General features: G+C 39.0%; 1 non-coding gene across 1 annotated transcript; it reads left to right on the top strand.

Annotated features, from left to right (window-relative positions):
• Window positions 1-12,293: 12,293 nt before the first annotated feature.
• Window positions 12,294-12,401, top strand: LOC112439667 (U6 spliceosomal RNA). Its single transcript, XR_003027919.2, has one exon. It is a non-coding gene; the product is annotated as a U6 spliceosomal RNA (small nuclear RNA).
• The last annotated feature ends 254 nt before the right edge of the window (window positions 12,402-12,655 follow it).

Genomic DNA, 12,655 nt, shown 5'->3' on the forward strand with positions numbered 1-12,655 from the left:
TATCTTCAAGGTTTGGTACAGGAATGCAAAAGGATTTCCTGACAATTGTATCCCATATACCAAACAAGTGACCTGGCTTCAGACTCCTTTGCCTTTTAACTAGTTTCTCATTACAGATGCTCCTTGACTTATCATGGGGTTACAGCCCAATAAACCCACTGGAGTCAAAAATATTATAAGTCAAAACTGCATTTAATATGCCAATAAACCCATTGTGAAGTTGAAAATCATTAAGTCAAACCATCATAAGTCAGAGACCATCTGTGCTCTATTATATGAAATATAAAATAAGTTTCCATAAATCAAAGTTAAATTTAAAAAACTACCAATAGCTTAGGAAATGTATGTCAATGCAGTTCAGTACAACAGACAATTTTGGTGGATGGAAAAAAACTGAGTAGACCCATTCCCATATGGTGAAAAATATATTGAATGTAGTTTGTGGATTGGAGGGGAGTAGGCATGATCCTTCCTTTTCTCAGGTTATTTTCTGAAAATGAGTACTGCAAATCCAGGAATTTTAATTGACTTTTTTCTTTTACTATAATATTGGAGACTTTTTTTTTTAGACGAAGTCTCTCTCTCTGTTGCCCAGGCTGGAGTGCAGTGGTGCGATCTTGGCTCACTGCAACCTCCGCCTCCTGTATCCAAGCAATTCTCCAGCCTCAGCCTCCTGAGAAGCTGGGATTACAGGCACCCACCACTGCACCTGGCTAATTTTTGTGTTTTTAGTAGGGATGTGGTTTCGCCATGTTGGCCAGGCTGGTCTGGAACTCCTGACCTCAGGTGATCGGCCCACCTTGGCCTCCCAAAGTGCTGGGATTACAGGGGTGAGCCACCACGCCCAGCCAAGACTTTTTTCTCTTCATTTAAGTGGTTGCCTATTTTCTGCAAATCGTCAAAAATCTAAAGATTTTACGTTTCTTAACAACAGAAGTTTGTAACTCATTTTCTAAAACTCTTTAGAATATTTGAGAATAAACAACAATTTTTATATTATTGCCCCAAATTATACTTCCAAATTCAAGATGACAATCATGTTGGAGTTGTCTCACTTAACATATAATAAACTAACACAATGACAAGACCTGTGGAGAAATCTACACAAATAAGCAATGTGTACATTGGAATCTACCCCGCCCCCAACCCCTCAAATTACCAAGACATCCTTTTCCCAAACTGTTGTTTTGCCACATTTTCAAAATTCCCAGAAATCCTACATTTCTATTCAGAATTCAGCCAATGAGTTACAAAGCAAATATCTCGTCATTGGACACTGTTTTTCAATTTTTCCTAGAGGCTGTCCGCCTTCGACGCAGTAGTTTCCTTGTCAGTAATTTTACCTCTGCTTCCTCAAGTGCAAATCTAACATTATTAAAGATTATTCTTGTCCAGTTTCCACATCCTTACTAGAAAGATGACAACTTCGTGCAAATACCGTGTAACAGGATCACTGGCTGCTTATTCGGCATTTCTGGGAATAGGCAGAGAATGTCACAAACCAGCTTCAGAACAGCACATTAAGCCTGGAAATGTAGTTTATAATTTCACTTGACTTTCAAATATTTGATTTTTACACTTGGTGGGCGGCATTTCTAATCAATAGTGAAAGGGGAAAGGTTCCCTTGTCCCCCTCGCAGGGTGTGTAATGGGGAAGTGGCTCGCTTCTTCAGTGCCCCGCTGCTCAAACCTCTAGGGGGAGCATAGAGATGGGCAGGCTGTGGGGCTGTGACCCCACAGCAGTGTCTAGGGGTGAATGTTTACAGCTCCTGAAGCCCCAGTGGGTGAGTGTTACAGAATACTCTTTTAGTTTGCCATCTACTGGCGGCTTGTGTTAACCAGCTCAGTTAGATCCCCTTCCTTATCACAAAGACAAAGGGATTTCTGTATTCCAGGGTTTCTTGCCTTGGTGTACCAGAAGAATCCGATCACGCATGGTCTTGGAGAATGAGTGCAAGGTTTTATTGAGTAGAAGTGGCTCTCAACAGATGATGGAGCCAGAAGAGAGATGGTTTTCCCCTGGAGTCAGGCTGCTAGGCAGCCCCGGCTCTTCTCAGACTGCTCCGGCCAAACTCTGGGACATTCCGCTAGTGGATGGCCTGCCGGTCTGCTGGTGCCTGTCAGCATGCTCTCAACGACAAGCCACCCATGTTTTCTTCTGCCAGAGTATTCTTCATGACTTTCATCTGCTTCTGTCTCTGCCATGCTAGGGTCTCAGGTTTTTATAGGCCCAGGCTGGGGGTGTGGCGGGCCAGGGTGGTCTTAGAAAATACATTTGGGTTGGAAGGCAGAAATGCCTGTCATCACCTAGGTCCATGGGGGTGGAGCCCTAGCCAGGGACAGGCCTTTCTCTACCCAGCACTTCCCTTCCCCGTTCCTTATCAATCATTTAAAGGGACCACAATCTTCCCTTCCCAGCACTCCTGTATCAATAGTATTGATAAGCACTAGGCAGGTGACAAGGTGGAACTAAATGTACCATAGTTACACGCAGAGCAGTGTTTCAACAACGAAGTGCCTGAGATCTTAAGGCAAAATTGCTTCAAATTTCATTGTTCACTTAAAGAAAAATGTTAAAAGATGACTCAAAGACTGTTCCTTCACAATTAATATTCTTTAAACTGTACTCTACTAAACAGAAATTGTGAGGTCAGGCCAAGCATACATTAAGTTGACTAACGCATTAGATAAAAGTAAAATAATCACAGCACTTTGGGAGGCTGGGGTGGGTGGATCACCTGAGGTCAGGAGTTCAACACCAGCCTGGCCAACATGATGAAACCCCATCTCTACTAAAAATACAAAAAATTAGCCGGACGTGGTGGCCCACACCTGTAATCCCAGATACTCAGGAGGCTGAGACAGGAGAATCACTTGAATCCAGGAGTCAGAGGTTGCAGTGAGCCGAGATTGCACCACTGCACTCCAGCCTGGGCAATAAGAGTAAAACTCCATATTAAAAAAAAAAGTAAAATAAAAGTAGGTTTTCGTACCACAGCTGACACTCTGGTTAACTCTTATTCAAATAAAATGTCCCTCAAAGTTTAATTCCAGACACTTAGTTCAGAAATAAAATATTGAAGTACTTAAGGTTTTTTTTTTCTGATAAAATGTGTGCAAGCTTATATAAAATGAAGATAAGTATATGAAATAAAATATGAAAATGCTTTCACATAAAGAATTTCCATTTTTCAGTCTTCAGATGAAGTATCTTATGAATGTATTGGTGTTCATTCTGACCAAAGCTGAAGAAATGTTGAATGAAATGAAAGTAACATGCAACAGACTGAATGTTTGTGTCCCCCCATAATTTATATGCTGAACTTCTAATCCCAGTGTGATGACATTTCGAGGTAGGGTCTGTGGAAGATGATTAGGTCATAAGGATGGAACGCTCATGAACGGGATAAGTGCTTGATATAGTTTGGATGTTTGTCCCCTCCAAATCTCATGTTGAAATGTGATCTCCAATGTTGAAGGTGGAGCCTAGTGGGTGGTGTTTGGGTCATGGGGGCAGATCCCTCATTAATGTCTTGGTGTCCTTCCCATGGTAATGAGTTCACATGAGACCTGGTTGTTAAAGACCCTGGCACCTCCTCCTCTCTCTCTCGGTCCTTCTCTTGCCATGTGATATGCCGGCTCCCCCTTCACCTTCTGGCATGATTGTAAGCTTCTTGAAGCACTTACCAGAAGCAGATGCTGGCACCACACTTCTTTTTTTAAAACTTTTAAGTTCAGGGGTACATGTGCAGGATGTGAAGGTTTGTTACATAGGTAAACTTGTAGCATGGGGGCTTGTTGTACAGCTTATTCTATTGCCCAATATTAAGCCTAGTACCCATTAGTTATTTTTTCTGATCATCTCCATCCTCCCTTCCCCCCACTCTCTGAAAGGTCCCAGTGTGTGTTATTCCCCTCTATGTGTCCATGTGTTCTCATCATTTAGCTCCTACTTACAAGTGAGAACATGTGGTAACTTTATACCATAGTATTCCATGGTGTATATGTACCACATTTTCTTTATCCAGTTTATCACTGACAGGCATTAAGTTGATTCCATGTCTTTGCTATTGTGAATAGTACTGCAATGAACATACTCATGCATGTTTCTTTAAAATAGAATGCTTTATATTCCTTTGGGTATATATCCAATAACGGGATTGCTGGGTTGCATGATATTTCTGTATTTAGGTCTTGGAGGAATCATCACACTGTCTTCCACAGTGGCTGAACTAATAATTTACACTCCCACCAATAGTATAAGCATTCCTTTTTCTCCACAACCTTGTCAGCATCTGTTATTTTTCAACTTATTAGTAATAGCCATTCTGACACACCATACTTCTTGTACAGTCTGCAGAACTATGAGCCAAATATAACTCTTTTCTTTATAAATTACCCAGTCTCAGGTATTCCTTTACAGCAATACAAAATGGACTGGCAGAGTGCCTTTATAAGAAGAGGCTGGAGAACTAAATAGCTCCCATTCCACCACATAAGGATACAAGGAGAAATTGGCTGTCTACAGCCCAGAAGAGGCAACAGAACCTGACCACACTGGCACTCTGATCTTGGGCTTCCAGTCTCCAGAACTGTAAAAAATAAACTTCTGTTGTTTATAAGCCACCCAGTTTATGGTACTTTGTTACAGCTGCTCAAACTAAGACATAACAACCACCAAGGAACTAATGATAATCATCTTTGAGTTTACAAAACCAAGAATAAACATCAGAATATTTATTCTATGTTTTTAATGTATTAACTGTGCCCTCCTACTCACTTCCAAATAATAATATATGGTGAGTTAGACAAGACTTTACAGAGTAAATTTTATGATATTAGGTAGAATGATTAGGTACAATGCTGCAGGGTATTTAGAGTCAAATTTATCTTACTCTTGGGAAACTGCCCATTAGAACCTACTTCCTTGGCCACATTTGACCCAATAGCCACCGGCTACAGGTTGTCATGCAACTTATATGAAGATCTAGGAAAAGACTCCTAGCCACTAGAGATGTTTTATCTTAGATAGAGATGGACTCACCGAGTCAGATCTCACTCAGGAGTCTGAATACAAGACAAATATAAAGTGTTAGAAACAGTTGATGATGAGGGCAAAACCCAAGAGATAAAATATTAAACTCAAACTACAGGGCAGTAAATGTCATGTTAGCTGTTTAAGTAATTGCCTTTAATGTCAAATAAAATGATTCTACTCAATTATTTGCATCATCCAGCCCACATGATAGCATAATCTTGTCATCATCTAGTATATTTAGGGAAATTGAGTTTTTCTCATGCCTCCATCCAATTCAATCCTCCTCACTGCCAGCTGGCTTCTAACCATTGTTCTCAGCTCACTGGAGATTTGCTACTGTCCCAGACTGAAATTCTCATTGCCTTTATTCCACCAACACTCTTCACCTAAGGCCATTACATATAACATATACAACATATGTTTACTGAGGATAATTAAAGTCGGGAATAACTTTATAGTGAACATTAAACACCAGTATCTCTAGCAATTCATCGGCCATTCCCTACCACAGGTTAATTACATTGGCCATTTTTCTAGGTAAGCCCTGTCTTTTCTCCATTCTACAGGGCACATTTCTCTCCAGGCTTATATGCATATGGGTGCAAGGCAATAAAGTTAATGAGTAGCTTTTACTTTCACAAATAAAGTTTTCTTCAAACACATGGCTTTGTCAGCCTTTCCTTTTGCAAATTTTTACCTTATTCTTAAAGTTACTGTTTCTAAAAATATATATTTGTATGTATGGTGTGTGTGTGTGTCTGTGTGTGTGTCTGTGTGTGTGATGTGATTGATTTTGGCCTCATTTTCTAGTAAGTAGGGGATGGTAAGCACTCAAACAAACTAAAAAGTGCCTTCCTCTTCTAAAGGAGGCAACTGGTCTCCAGCTCCAGCCTCTGTTGCCGAGGCAGGATGCCAACCCAATGCCACCAGATCTGCCAACTTTTCAAGAGAAGCCAGATATCCAGTATGTATAAATTTCCTAATTTTAAAAGACCTGGCTACTATTTTAATTTTTTAAATACTATGTGAGAAAAATAAAAATACTTCCTTGGCAGTCTATCCAGCTAGAAGAAGACCCTGTCTTCCATCTCAAATTCTAGGGTTCCTTTCTGCTATTGGAGATACCAATGGACAACTCTAAAATTTCTGTTTTAAATATTGTAGTAACAGTTTGAACTGGTTTAAGAAAGGATAATTCATTGAGTGTATCTTATGGGGCCCAAGCTGAGGAATGTGGCTGGATCTTGGGAACACTGGGTTCAGGGATTCAAATCTCATCAGAATTTTCCAGTTGTAATGGCTACTTTTCCTCTGCAGCTCCTTCATTTCTCTCTCCGCCATACCTTCTCTCTCTCTCTCTCTCTCTGTCTCTCTCATTGATTTGATTTTATTCATGTCTTCTGATGGCAAGGCTGCAGCCATGAATAACTCCCAAATATTTTTACAAGATTTAGGCTTCTAAAGAGAGCTAGCCACCTCTTTCTTGATTTTCAAAATTCCCAGGAAGCACTCTGATTGTCCAATCCTGGGTCAGGTAACCAAACTTGAACCAATCAAATATGACCACAATGCGGTAATGCTCAGACAGTAAATATGTAACCAGAAGGGGCTGAAATAGTAGAGAATGTTGCACTGAAAAAAAAGAAAAAGGTGTTGCTATGCAAACACCATTGCAAACACACAATTACATTCACAAACTTTAAGTAACAGCAGGAAGTTGCCCATAATTAAATGTGCAGCTCTGTATACAAGCAAGTTAAGCTACAGAATTTTCAAAGGATTTATTAGCTTAGAATTAGTAGAGAAAAACTTTCTGTAGGATGAGGGATATGAGCTACCCTCTGAAGTATACATAAGATTTTGTTTGATTACAGGGAGCCAAAGATCCAAAATGCAAAGCAGAGCCATGAAGGGCGACATTCCATTCAATTCCACATAACTTTTTCAGGGACCTGTGCAGTATAAGGGATTGTACCAGAAACCAAGGCCCAAAGTCAATCGTGAAGAATTAGACAATAACAGTCTTTCTGACTGAACTCTTCTTGGGTAAGCAATGTGCTCAAAGAATGTTAATAGATTTTTGTCAATATTAAGGGAAGTCCCTAGATGCATTCCACAGAACATTACAGTCTACTCTGACTCTTAAATGTGTTATCAACTTAAATAAAGACATTTAAAGCATGCTCACAAAATCTGCTGAGAATACAAATTTGAGAAGGTTTAAAAATGACTATTTCAAAATTGTAAAATAATAGGTCAAAACCAGCATAATAAAATGTATTAGGAATCAATGTGAAGTGCTACACTGAGGATCAAAAGAAAACTGCCTTGGAGTTCAGAATGTGGTAGATCTGGCACAAGAGCAATCAAGTGGGGCAAAAAAGCAATCTATGAGCTTCTTTTAATTGCAATGTGGCTGTGAGTAAAAAAAAAATTTTTTTGAGACAGAATCTCACTCTGGCACCCAGGCTGGGGTGCAGTGGCACGATCTCCACCCACTTCAACCTCCGCCTCCCAAATTCAAGCAATTCTCTTGCCTCAGCCCCCCGAGTAGCTGGGATTACAGGCACCCAACACAACACCTGGCTAATTTTTGTATTTTTAGTAGAGATGGGGTTTCACCATGTTGGCCAGGCTGGTCTCAAACTCCTGACTTAACTGATCCGCCCCGCTTGGCCTCCCAAAGTGCTGGGATGATACGTGTGAGCCACCAGGCCCAGCCAGCTATCGGTCAAACTTCTGGCAGGGCACTAACATATAAGATGCATCCTTAAGGAGAATTAATCCTTGTGTCCAAAACAAGAATATTGGTCATACCACTACTCAATATCATTACATCTAGATGATTCTATTCAGCTCTGGATTCTGCATTTAAGGGATACATTGACAAACACTTCCAAGGAAAGAGGACTAGAAAGTGGAAGGGTCTAGAAACCATGTCATAAATAATAACTTAATGGGGTCTAGAGAAAAAAGGACCAAACAAGAAAAGACTTTCCTGAGAACTTAGACTAACTCTGAGGGTCTCTAGCGGGTGGAACTAGTACCAATTTAAGGAAGTTGACAAGAAGCAGTGTTGGATTCACTTTGAGAAAGAAGTCCATAATGAATACTGCTATCCTATAAAAAATTGATTGCCTTTTAAAGCAATGAACTAGATAAATACCTGCCAAAGAGGTATTGATTATATTCCTGCCATGAGAAGGAGGTTGGGTTCACTGACCTAATAATCTCTTCCAACATTCTATACTCCATTAGTTTCTTTTTCTGTATTTATTTACATATGTTTACATATAAAGGGATGGCTCCTTTAGCCATGCCAAATAAAAAAGCCAGCCAATGTCCTTTGGCTTCAACATATTCAGAGTTTAAAAACTAATATCAACTCAGCAAAGATTTTTGGCAATTTTATTTTGTTCTAAAAACCTCAAATTCAATTTCCCCAGAAATAGACATCATAATATCAATTCACGGATGACTTACTTAGGTAAGAATGAACTTGGAGATTCAAATGTAAATAATTTTTGCCTGAAGATCAAACCAGAAATTGTACCAGTGTCTACAACTCATTTCAGGACAAAATAAGTACTACTAAATGTTCTTCCATGAAGCTTCTGTCTACGGCTGCTGAGACAGACTCTCCAATAGAAACTCAGTTTGAGTATGGGCTATGTTGCTTACTAGTTATTTTAACTTGGGCAAGTCATTAGACTGTCTGAAGCCCAATTTTTCATCCGTAAAATGAAGCTGTTTGTTAGTGCAATAATATCTTCCACGTACCTTTTGGGGTACAATGATCAAGTTTGATAATATATGTGAAAATATTTATAAATTGTAAAATATTAGCTATTATACGCTGAGGAAAAACAGCGTATATTCAATTACAAATTTCTGCAGCTGCGATACTGAAACATTTTAATGTTCCATAAAAATCCCAGCTTCCACCTGCAAGGCTCTCTGGCTTTACTATACAGGGTTACATTTTAAAGATAAAACCATTCCCTAATTATGGTTGCCTGCTACGTTATAAAATTAACTGTTTTGCTTTAGTGCAGAGTTTAGCAGCTGGTTCAACCTTAATGCTTTTTACTCAGACTACACACTGTGGCATAATATCCTTTCATTTTATTCCAGTGTTTCACATTAATTTTATACTTAATTGTCCTTTACAGTATTTCTGTCTTAAAAATTTTTTTGGAGGTTAAGTGAAGCTTATCCTAGAACCAGGGGCAACCAAACAATCAGAACCTTCACTTTTCCTAATAAGTCATTCAAAAATACTGTAAAAATAAAACTGTTCAACACCAAAGCTGAGATTTTAATTTAAATTATTTATAAAGCAGAAGGGCAGAATTAGGTATTGCGGAAACAAAAAGATTTTGCACTTTCAGTATGTTAAATGATTTTACATGCACAGTATGTTTTTAAAAGTTTACTGATCCCACATTTAGTAATAAACTCCATGGGATGTCTGGCAGAAATTCCCAGCCACAACAGTTTACGCCGACCATCTGTGTCTGCAAGAAGCTTCCAGATATTCTGCCACCTGATTCACTGTCCCAACTCTTCTCACTTCTATTCACAGGCTTCTTTTAATTTTCGTCATATACTATATCTACCCTGAGAGGAAGAAAATATTACCAAAACAGTACAGTGTTACATATTTCTGAAACCAAAATAAGTTGGGAGAACTTTTAACAACCAATTCAATTTGTAATGGATTGATGAATCTCTTGCTCTTCAGAGTGAGGCTATATCAGCAACACAGAATATCACAGAAGGAAGGGTCTTTATAGATTGTCTAGTTCACTGCCTTCATTTGACAGATAAGGAAACTGAGGCCCAGGAAGTCAGAGGCTTGCCTGAGGCCCCACAGACTGATGCCAGGGAGCAGGGAGGAGAGTGTGGGGTGCAGTTGACCCCACAGCATGAGCATTTTTCAACACACCATTCAAATTCAGCTGTCCTATGTCACTAGTGACTGCCTTGGTTCTAGATCCAAAGACCAGCCTATCAATTCCCAATCTGGCTTTGGAGAGTAGACCTACCTAATAAGAAGGAAAAAATTTACAACTAGATAAAGGCTATCTGCAAAGGCCTCTTTTCACTGACCCTCAGCACCCAATCTCCCCTCACCCAGTGCCTCCAAACTCTTGACTCCAGACCAGTGGAAAGCACACAAGCTTTGGCATCAAGACTCCAGAGTTTCAAGTCTCAGTTCTGCTATTCAGCTCTCTGCCCTAGGGCATGTTGCTAACCACTCTATGCCTGCATTTCCTTCTCTCTAAAATAGGCTTAACATTCTCACTTGTTAGGGCTCTGTGAGATTTTAATGAGATGTATTTTTGGAAGCCTTACGTATAAGTAGTCAGTGGCTTAACAGAACCACAGGATTGTCATGGGCACTAAGGAAATATCTGACTGAACGCTACAACGGGAGTTCTAAAAAGTCTGTCAAGTTTCTCGATGTTTGCAAGAGAGACAATTCTGCAATTTTGTGTAATCTATTTACTACTCTTTACTTCAGCATTCATTTACCTAAAAGAATTAGGGCCTATTATGTGAAAAAATAACAACCCATTGCAAGACTGCTTCTGTAGATAATGATCTCGATGTAAGAGGGGCAGAATAGGTCAATAAATCTGTTTCCATATCTCACTTGTTCACTACCTGCATATTGGCCAGGCTACTCTTAGGGATCCCCGATTATTTGCAGATTGTTCAAATCTCTCCTGTGGCCATAAATATGAGAAGGTGAGTCTACAACTTCTCTTTGTAATTTAAAATAAAATCAAAAAAATTTCACTATAAACAGTTGAGTAACCACGGGTCAGGGGTGGTAAGGATGCTTATTTCTAAGGAAAGTAACTTCAACCTTGACCTGTACTCAAAATAAATCCCATCCATCATCACTCATTTTAATACTCTAGTATTCCATGTTAAGGTTGGTGAGTACTTACAGGTTTAAGAGGAGCTGAGTGAAAAGAGAAAGTTGAGTTTAGAAATACAGTAGCTTCTGCTTATACTCAGTTTTGCTTTCCACAGTTTCAGTTACCCACAGTCAACCACAATCCTAAAAGATTATATTGAAAACTCCAGAAATAAACAATTCATGAGTTTTAAATTGATAGCTATTCTAAGTAACATGATGAAATCACAAGCTGTCCTGTTCCATACCACTTGGGACAGGAGTCATCACTTTGTCCAGTGTAGCCATGCTGTAGAGGCCACCCACCCACTAGGAACTCAGCAGCTCTCTTTGTTATCAGATCAGCTGTTGCAGTATCTGAGTGCTTGTGTTCATGTAACCTTTATTTTAATTAATAATGTCCCCAAAGCACAAGAGTAGTGGTGGTAGCATGTTGTTATAGTTGTTCTATATTATTATTAGGTATTGTTAATCTCTCAATGTGCCTAATTTATAAATCAAATTTTATCATAGGTATGTATGTATAGAAAAAAAAACATAGTATATATGGGATTTGGTACTATCCATGATTTTAGGCATTCACTGGGGGTCTTGAAACATATCCCCATGGAAAAGATGAAACTGTTATAGCCAGTTAGTATCTGCTACACAGAGGAAGCCTATTAAACACACTTCTAATATTCTGTCATCTTGAACTTTTATAGGTCCCTGGATTTAATGATTAAGATTTTGCCACACTGAAAATTGTGGCAATGGTTGTAACAATTCCAAATTAAATTAGTGCAAACATAGTAAAGAGAATCGAGAAGAGAGCTAACTAGCTAATGAATAATTTTATGAAGTGTCAAAAGCAGCTGACAAGAAAATAGTAATATTAATTAATACCAACTGGCTTCTTAAAACATATCTAGCAGCCCCTCTTGGGATATGTGATTACTGGGTCACAGTCCACAGATTCACATGGCATTTGGAGTGAGTCCTGCATCTCTCAACATTCTGGACTGTGAAGAAACCTCAGATGGAGCAATGATCTCACTCAGTGTAAATCGTGCCAAGCCTTGGGTAACTCCCCCATCCTGTATTCTCTGGAGAGATGCCACCTCCCAAAAACTGTGGAGTGTAACACATTAATGTCTCAGAAGGTGGGAGGTGGGGGGGGGGGTGTAGATTTTCTCTGTTAAAATGTTAATACAATTATATGAGTTTAAATGTTTAAAGGAAGATAATTAGGATTTTTCAGGGCAAGTTGATAATTTTCTTTTTTTCTCAATAACTTCTGTAACTAATTGCAAAAGTAATGCCCACTTGGAGGTGATAGAAAAAGAAGTACTTGCTTCAGCAGCACATATACTAAAATTTTAACAGTACAGAGAAGAATTAGCATGGCCCCTGTGCATAGGTGACATGAAAATTCTTGAAGCATTCAATTTTTTTAATTAAAAAATAAATCAAGGAAAAACCCAAAGAAATGAAATTAAATTCACCAATAATCCCCTCCATTCTGAAATGACCACTATAATAATTTATTATGAATTTGGCAATGTGGAAGTTGAACCAGGACTACGATGACAAGACTCGGGGCAAGAGGAAAACTTTGGCTAAGCCAGAAACACAATGATGCTCGGGGCAAGAAGAAAAGGGGTTAAAAATTTTTTTTAAGAAACCTATAAACATTAAGGATTATTTTG

The sequence above is a fragment of the Pan paniscus genome, chromosome 3, assembly GCF_029289425.2.
Source record: "Pan paniscus chromosome 3, NHGRI_mPanPan1-v2.0_pri, whole genome shotgun sequence".
NCBI lineage: Eukaryota > Metazoa > Chordata > Mammalia > Primates > Hominidae > Pan > Pan paniscus.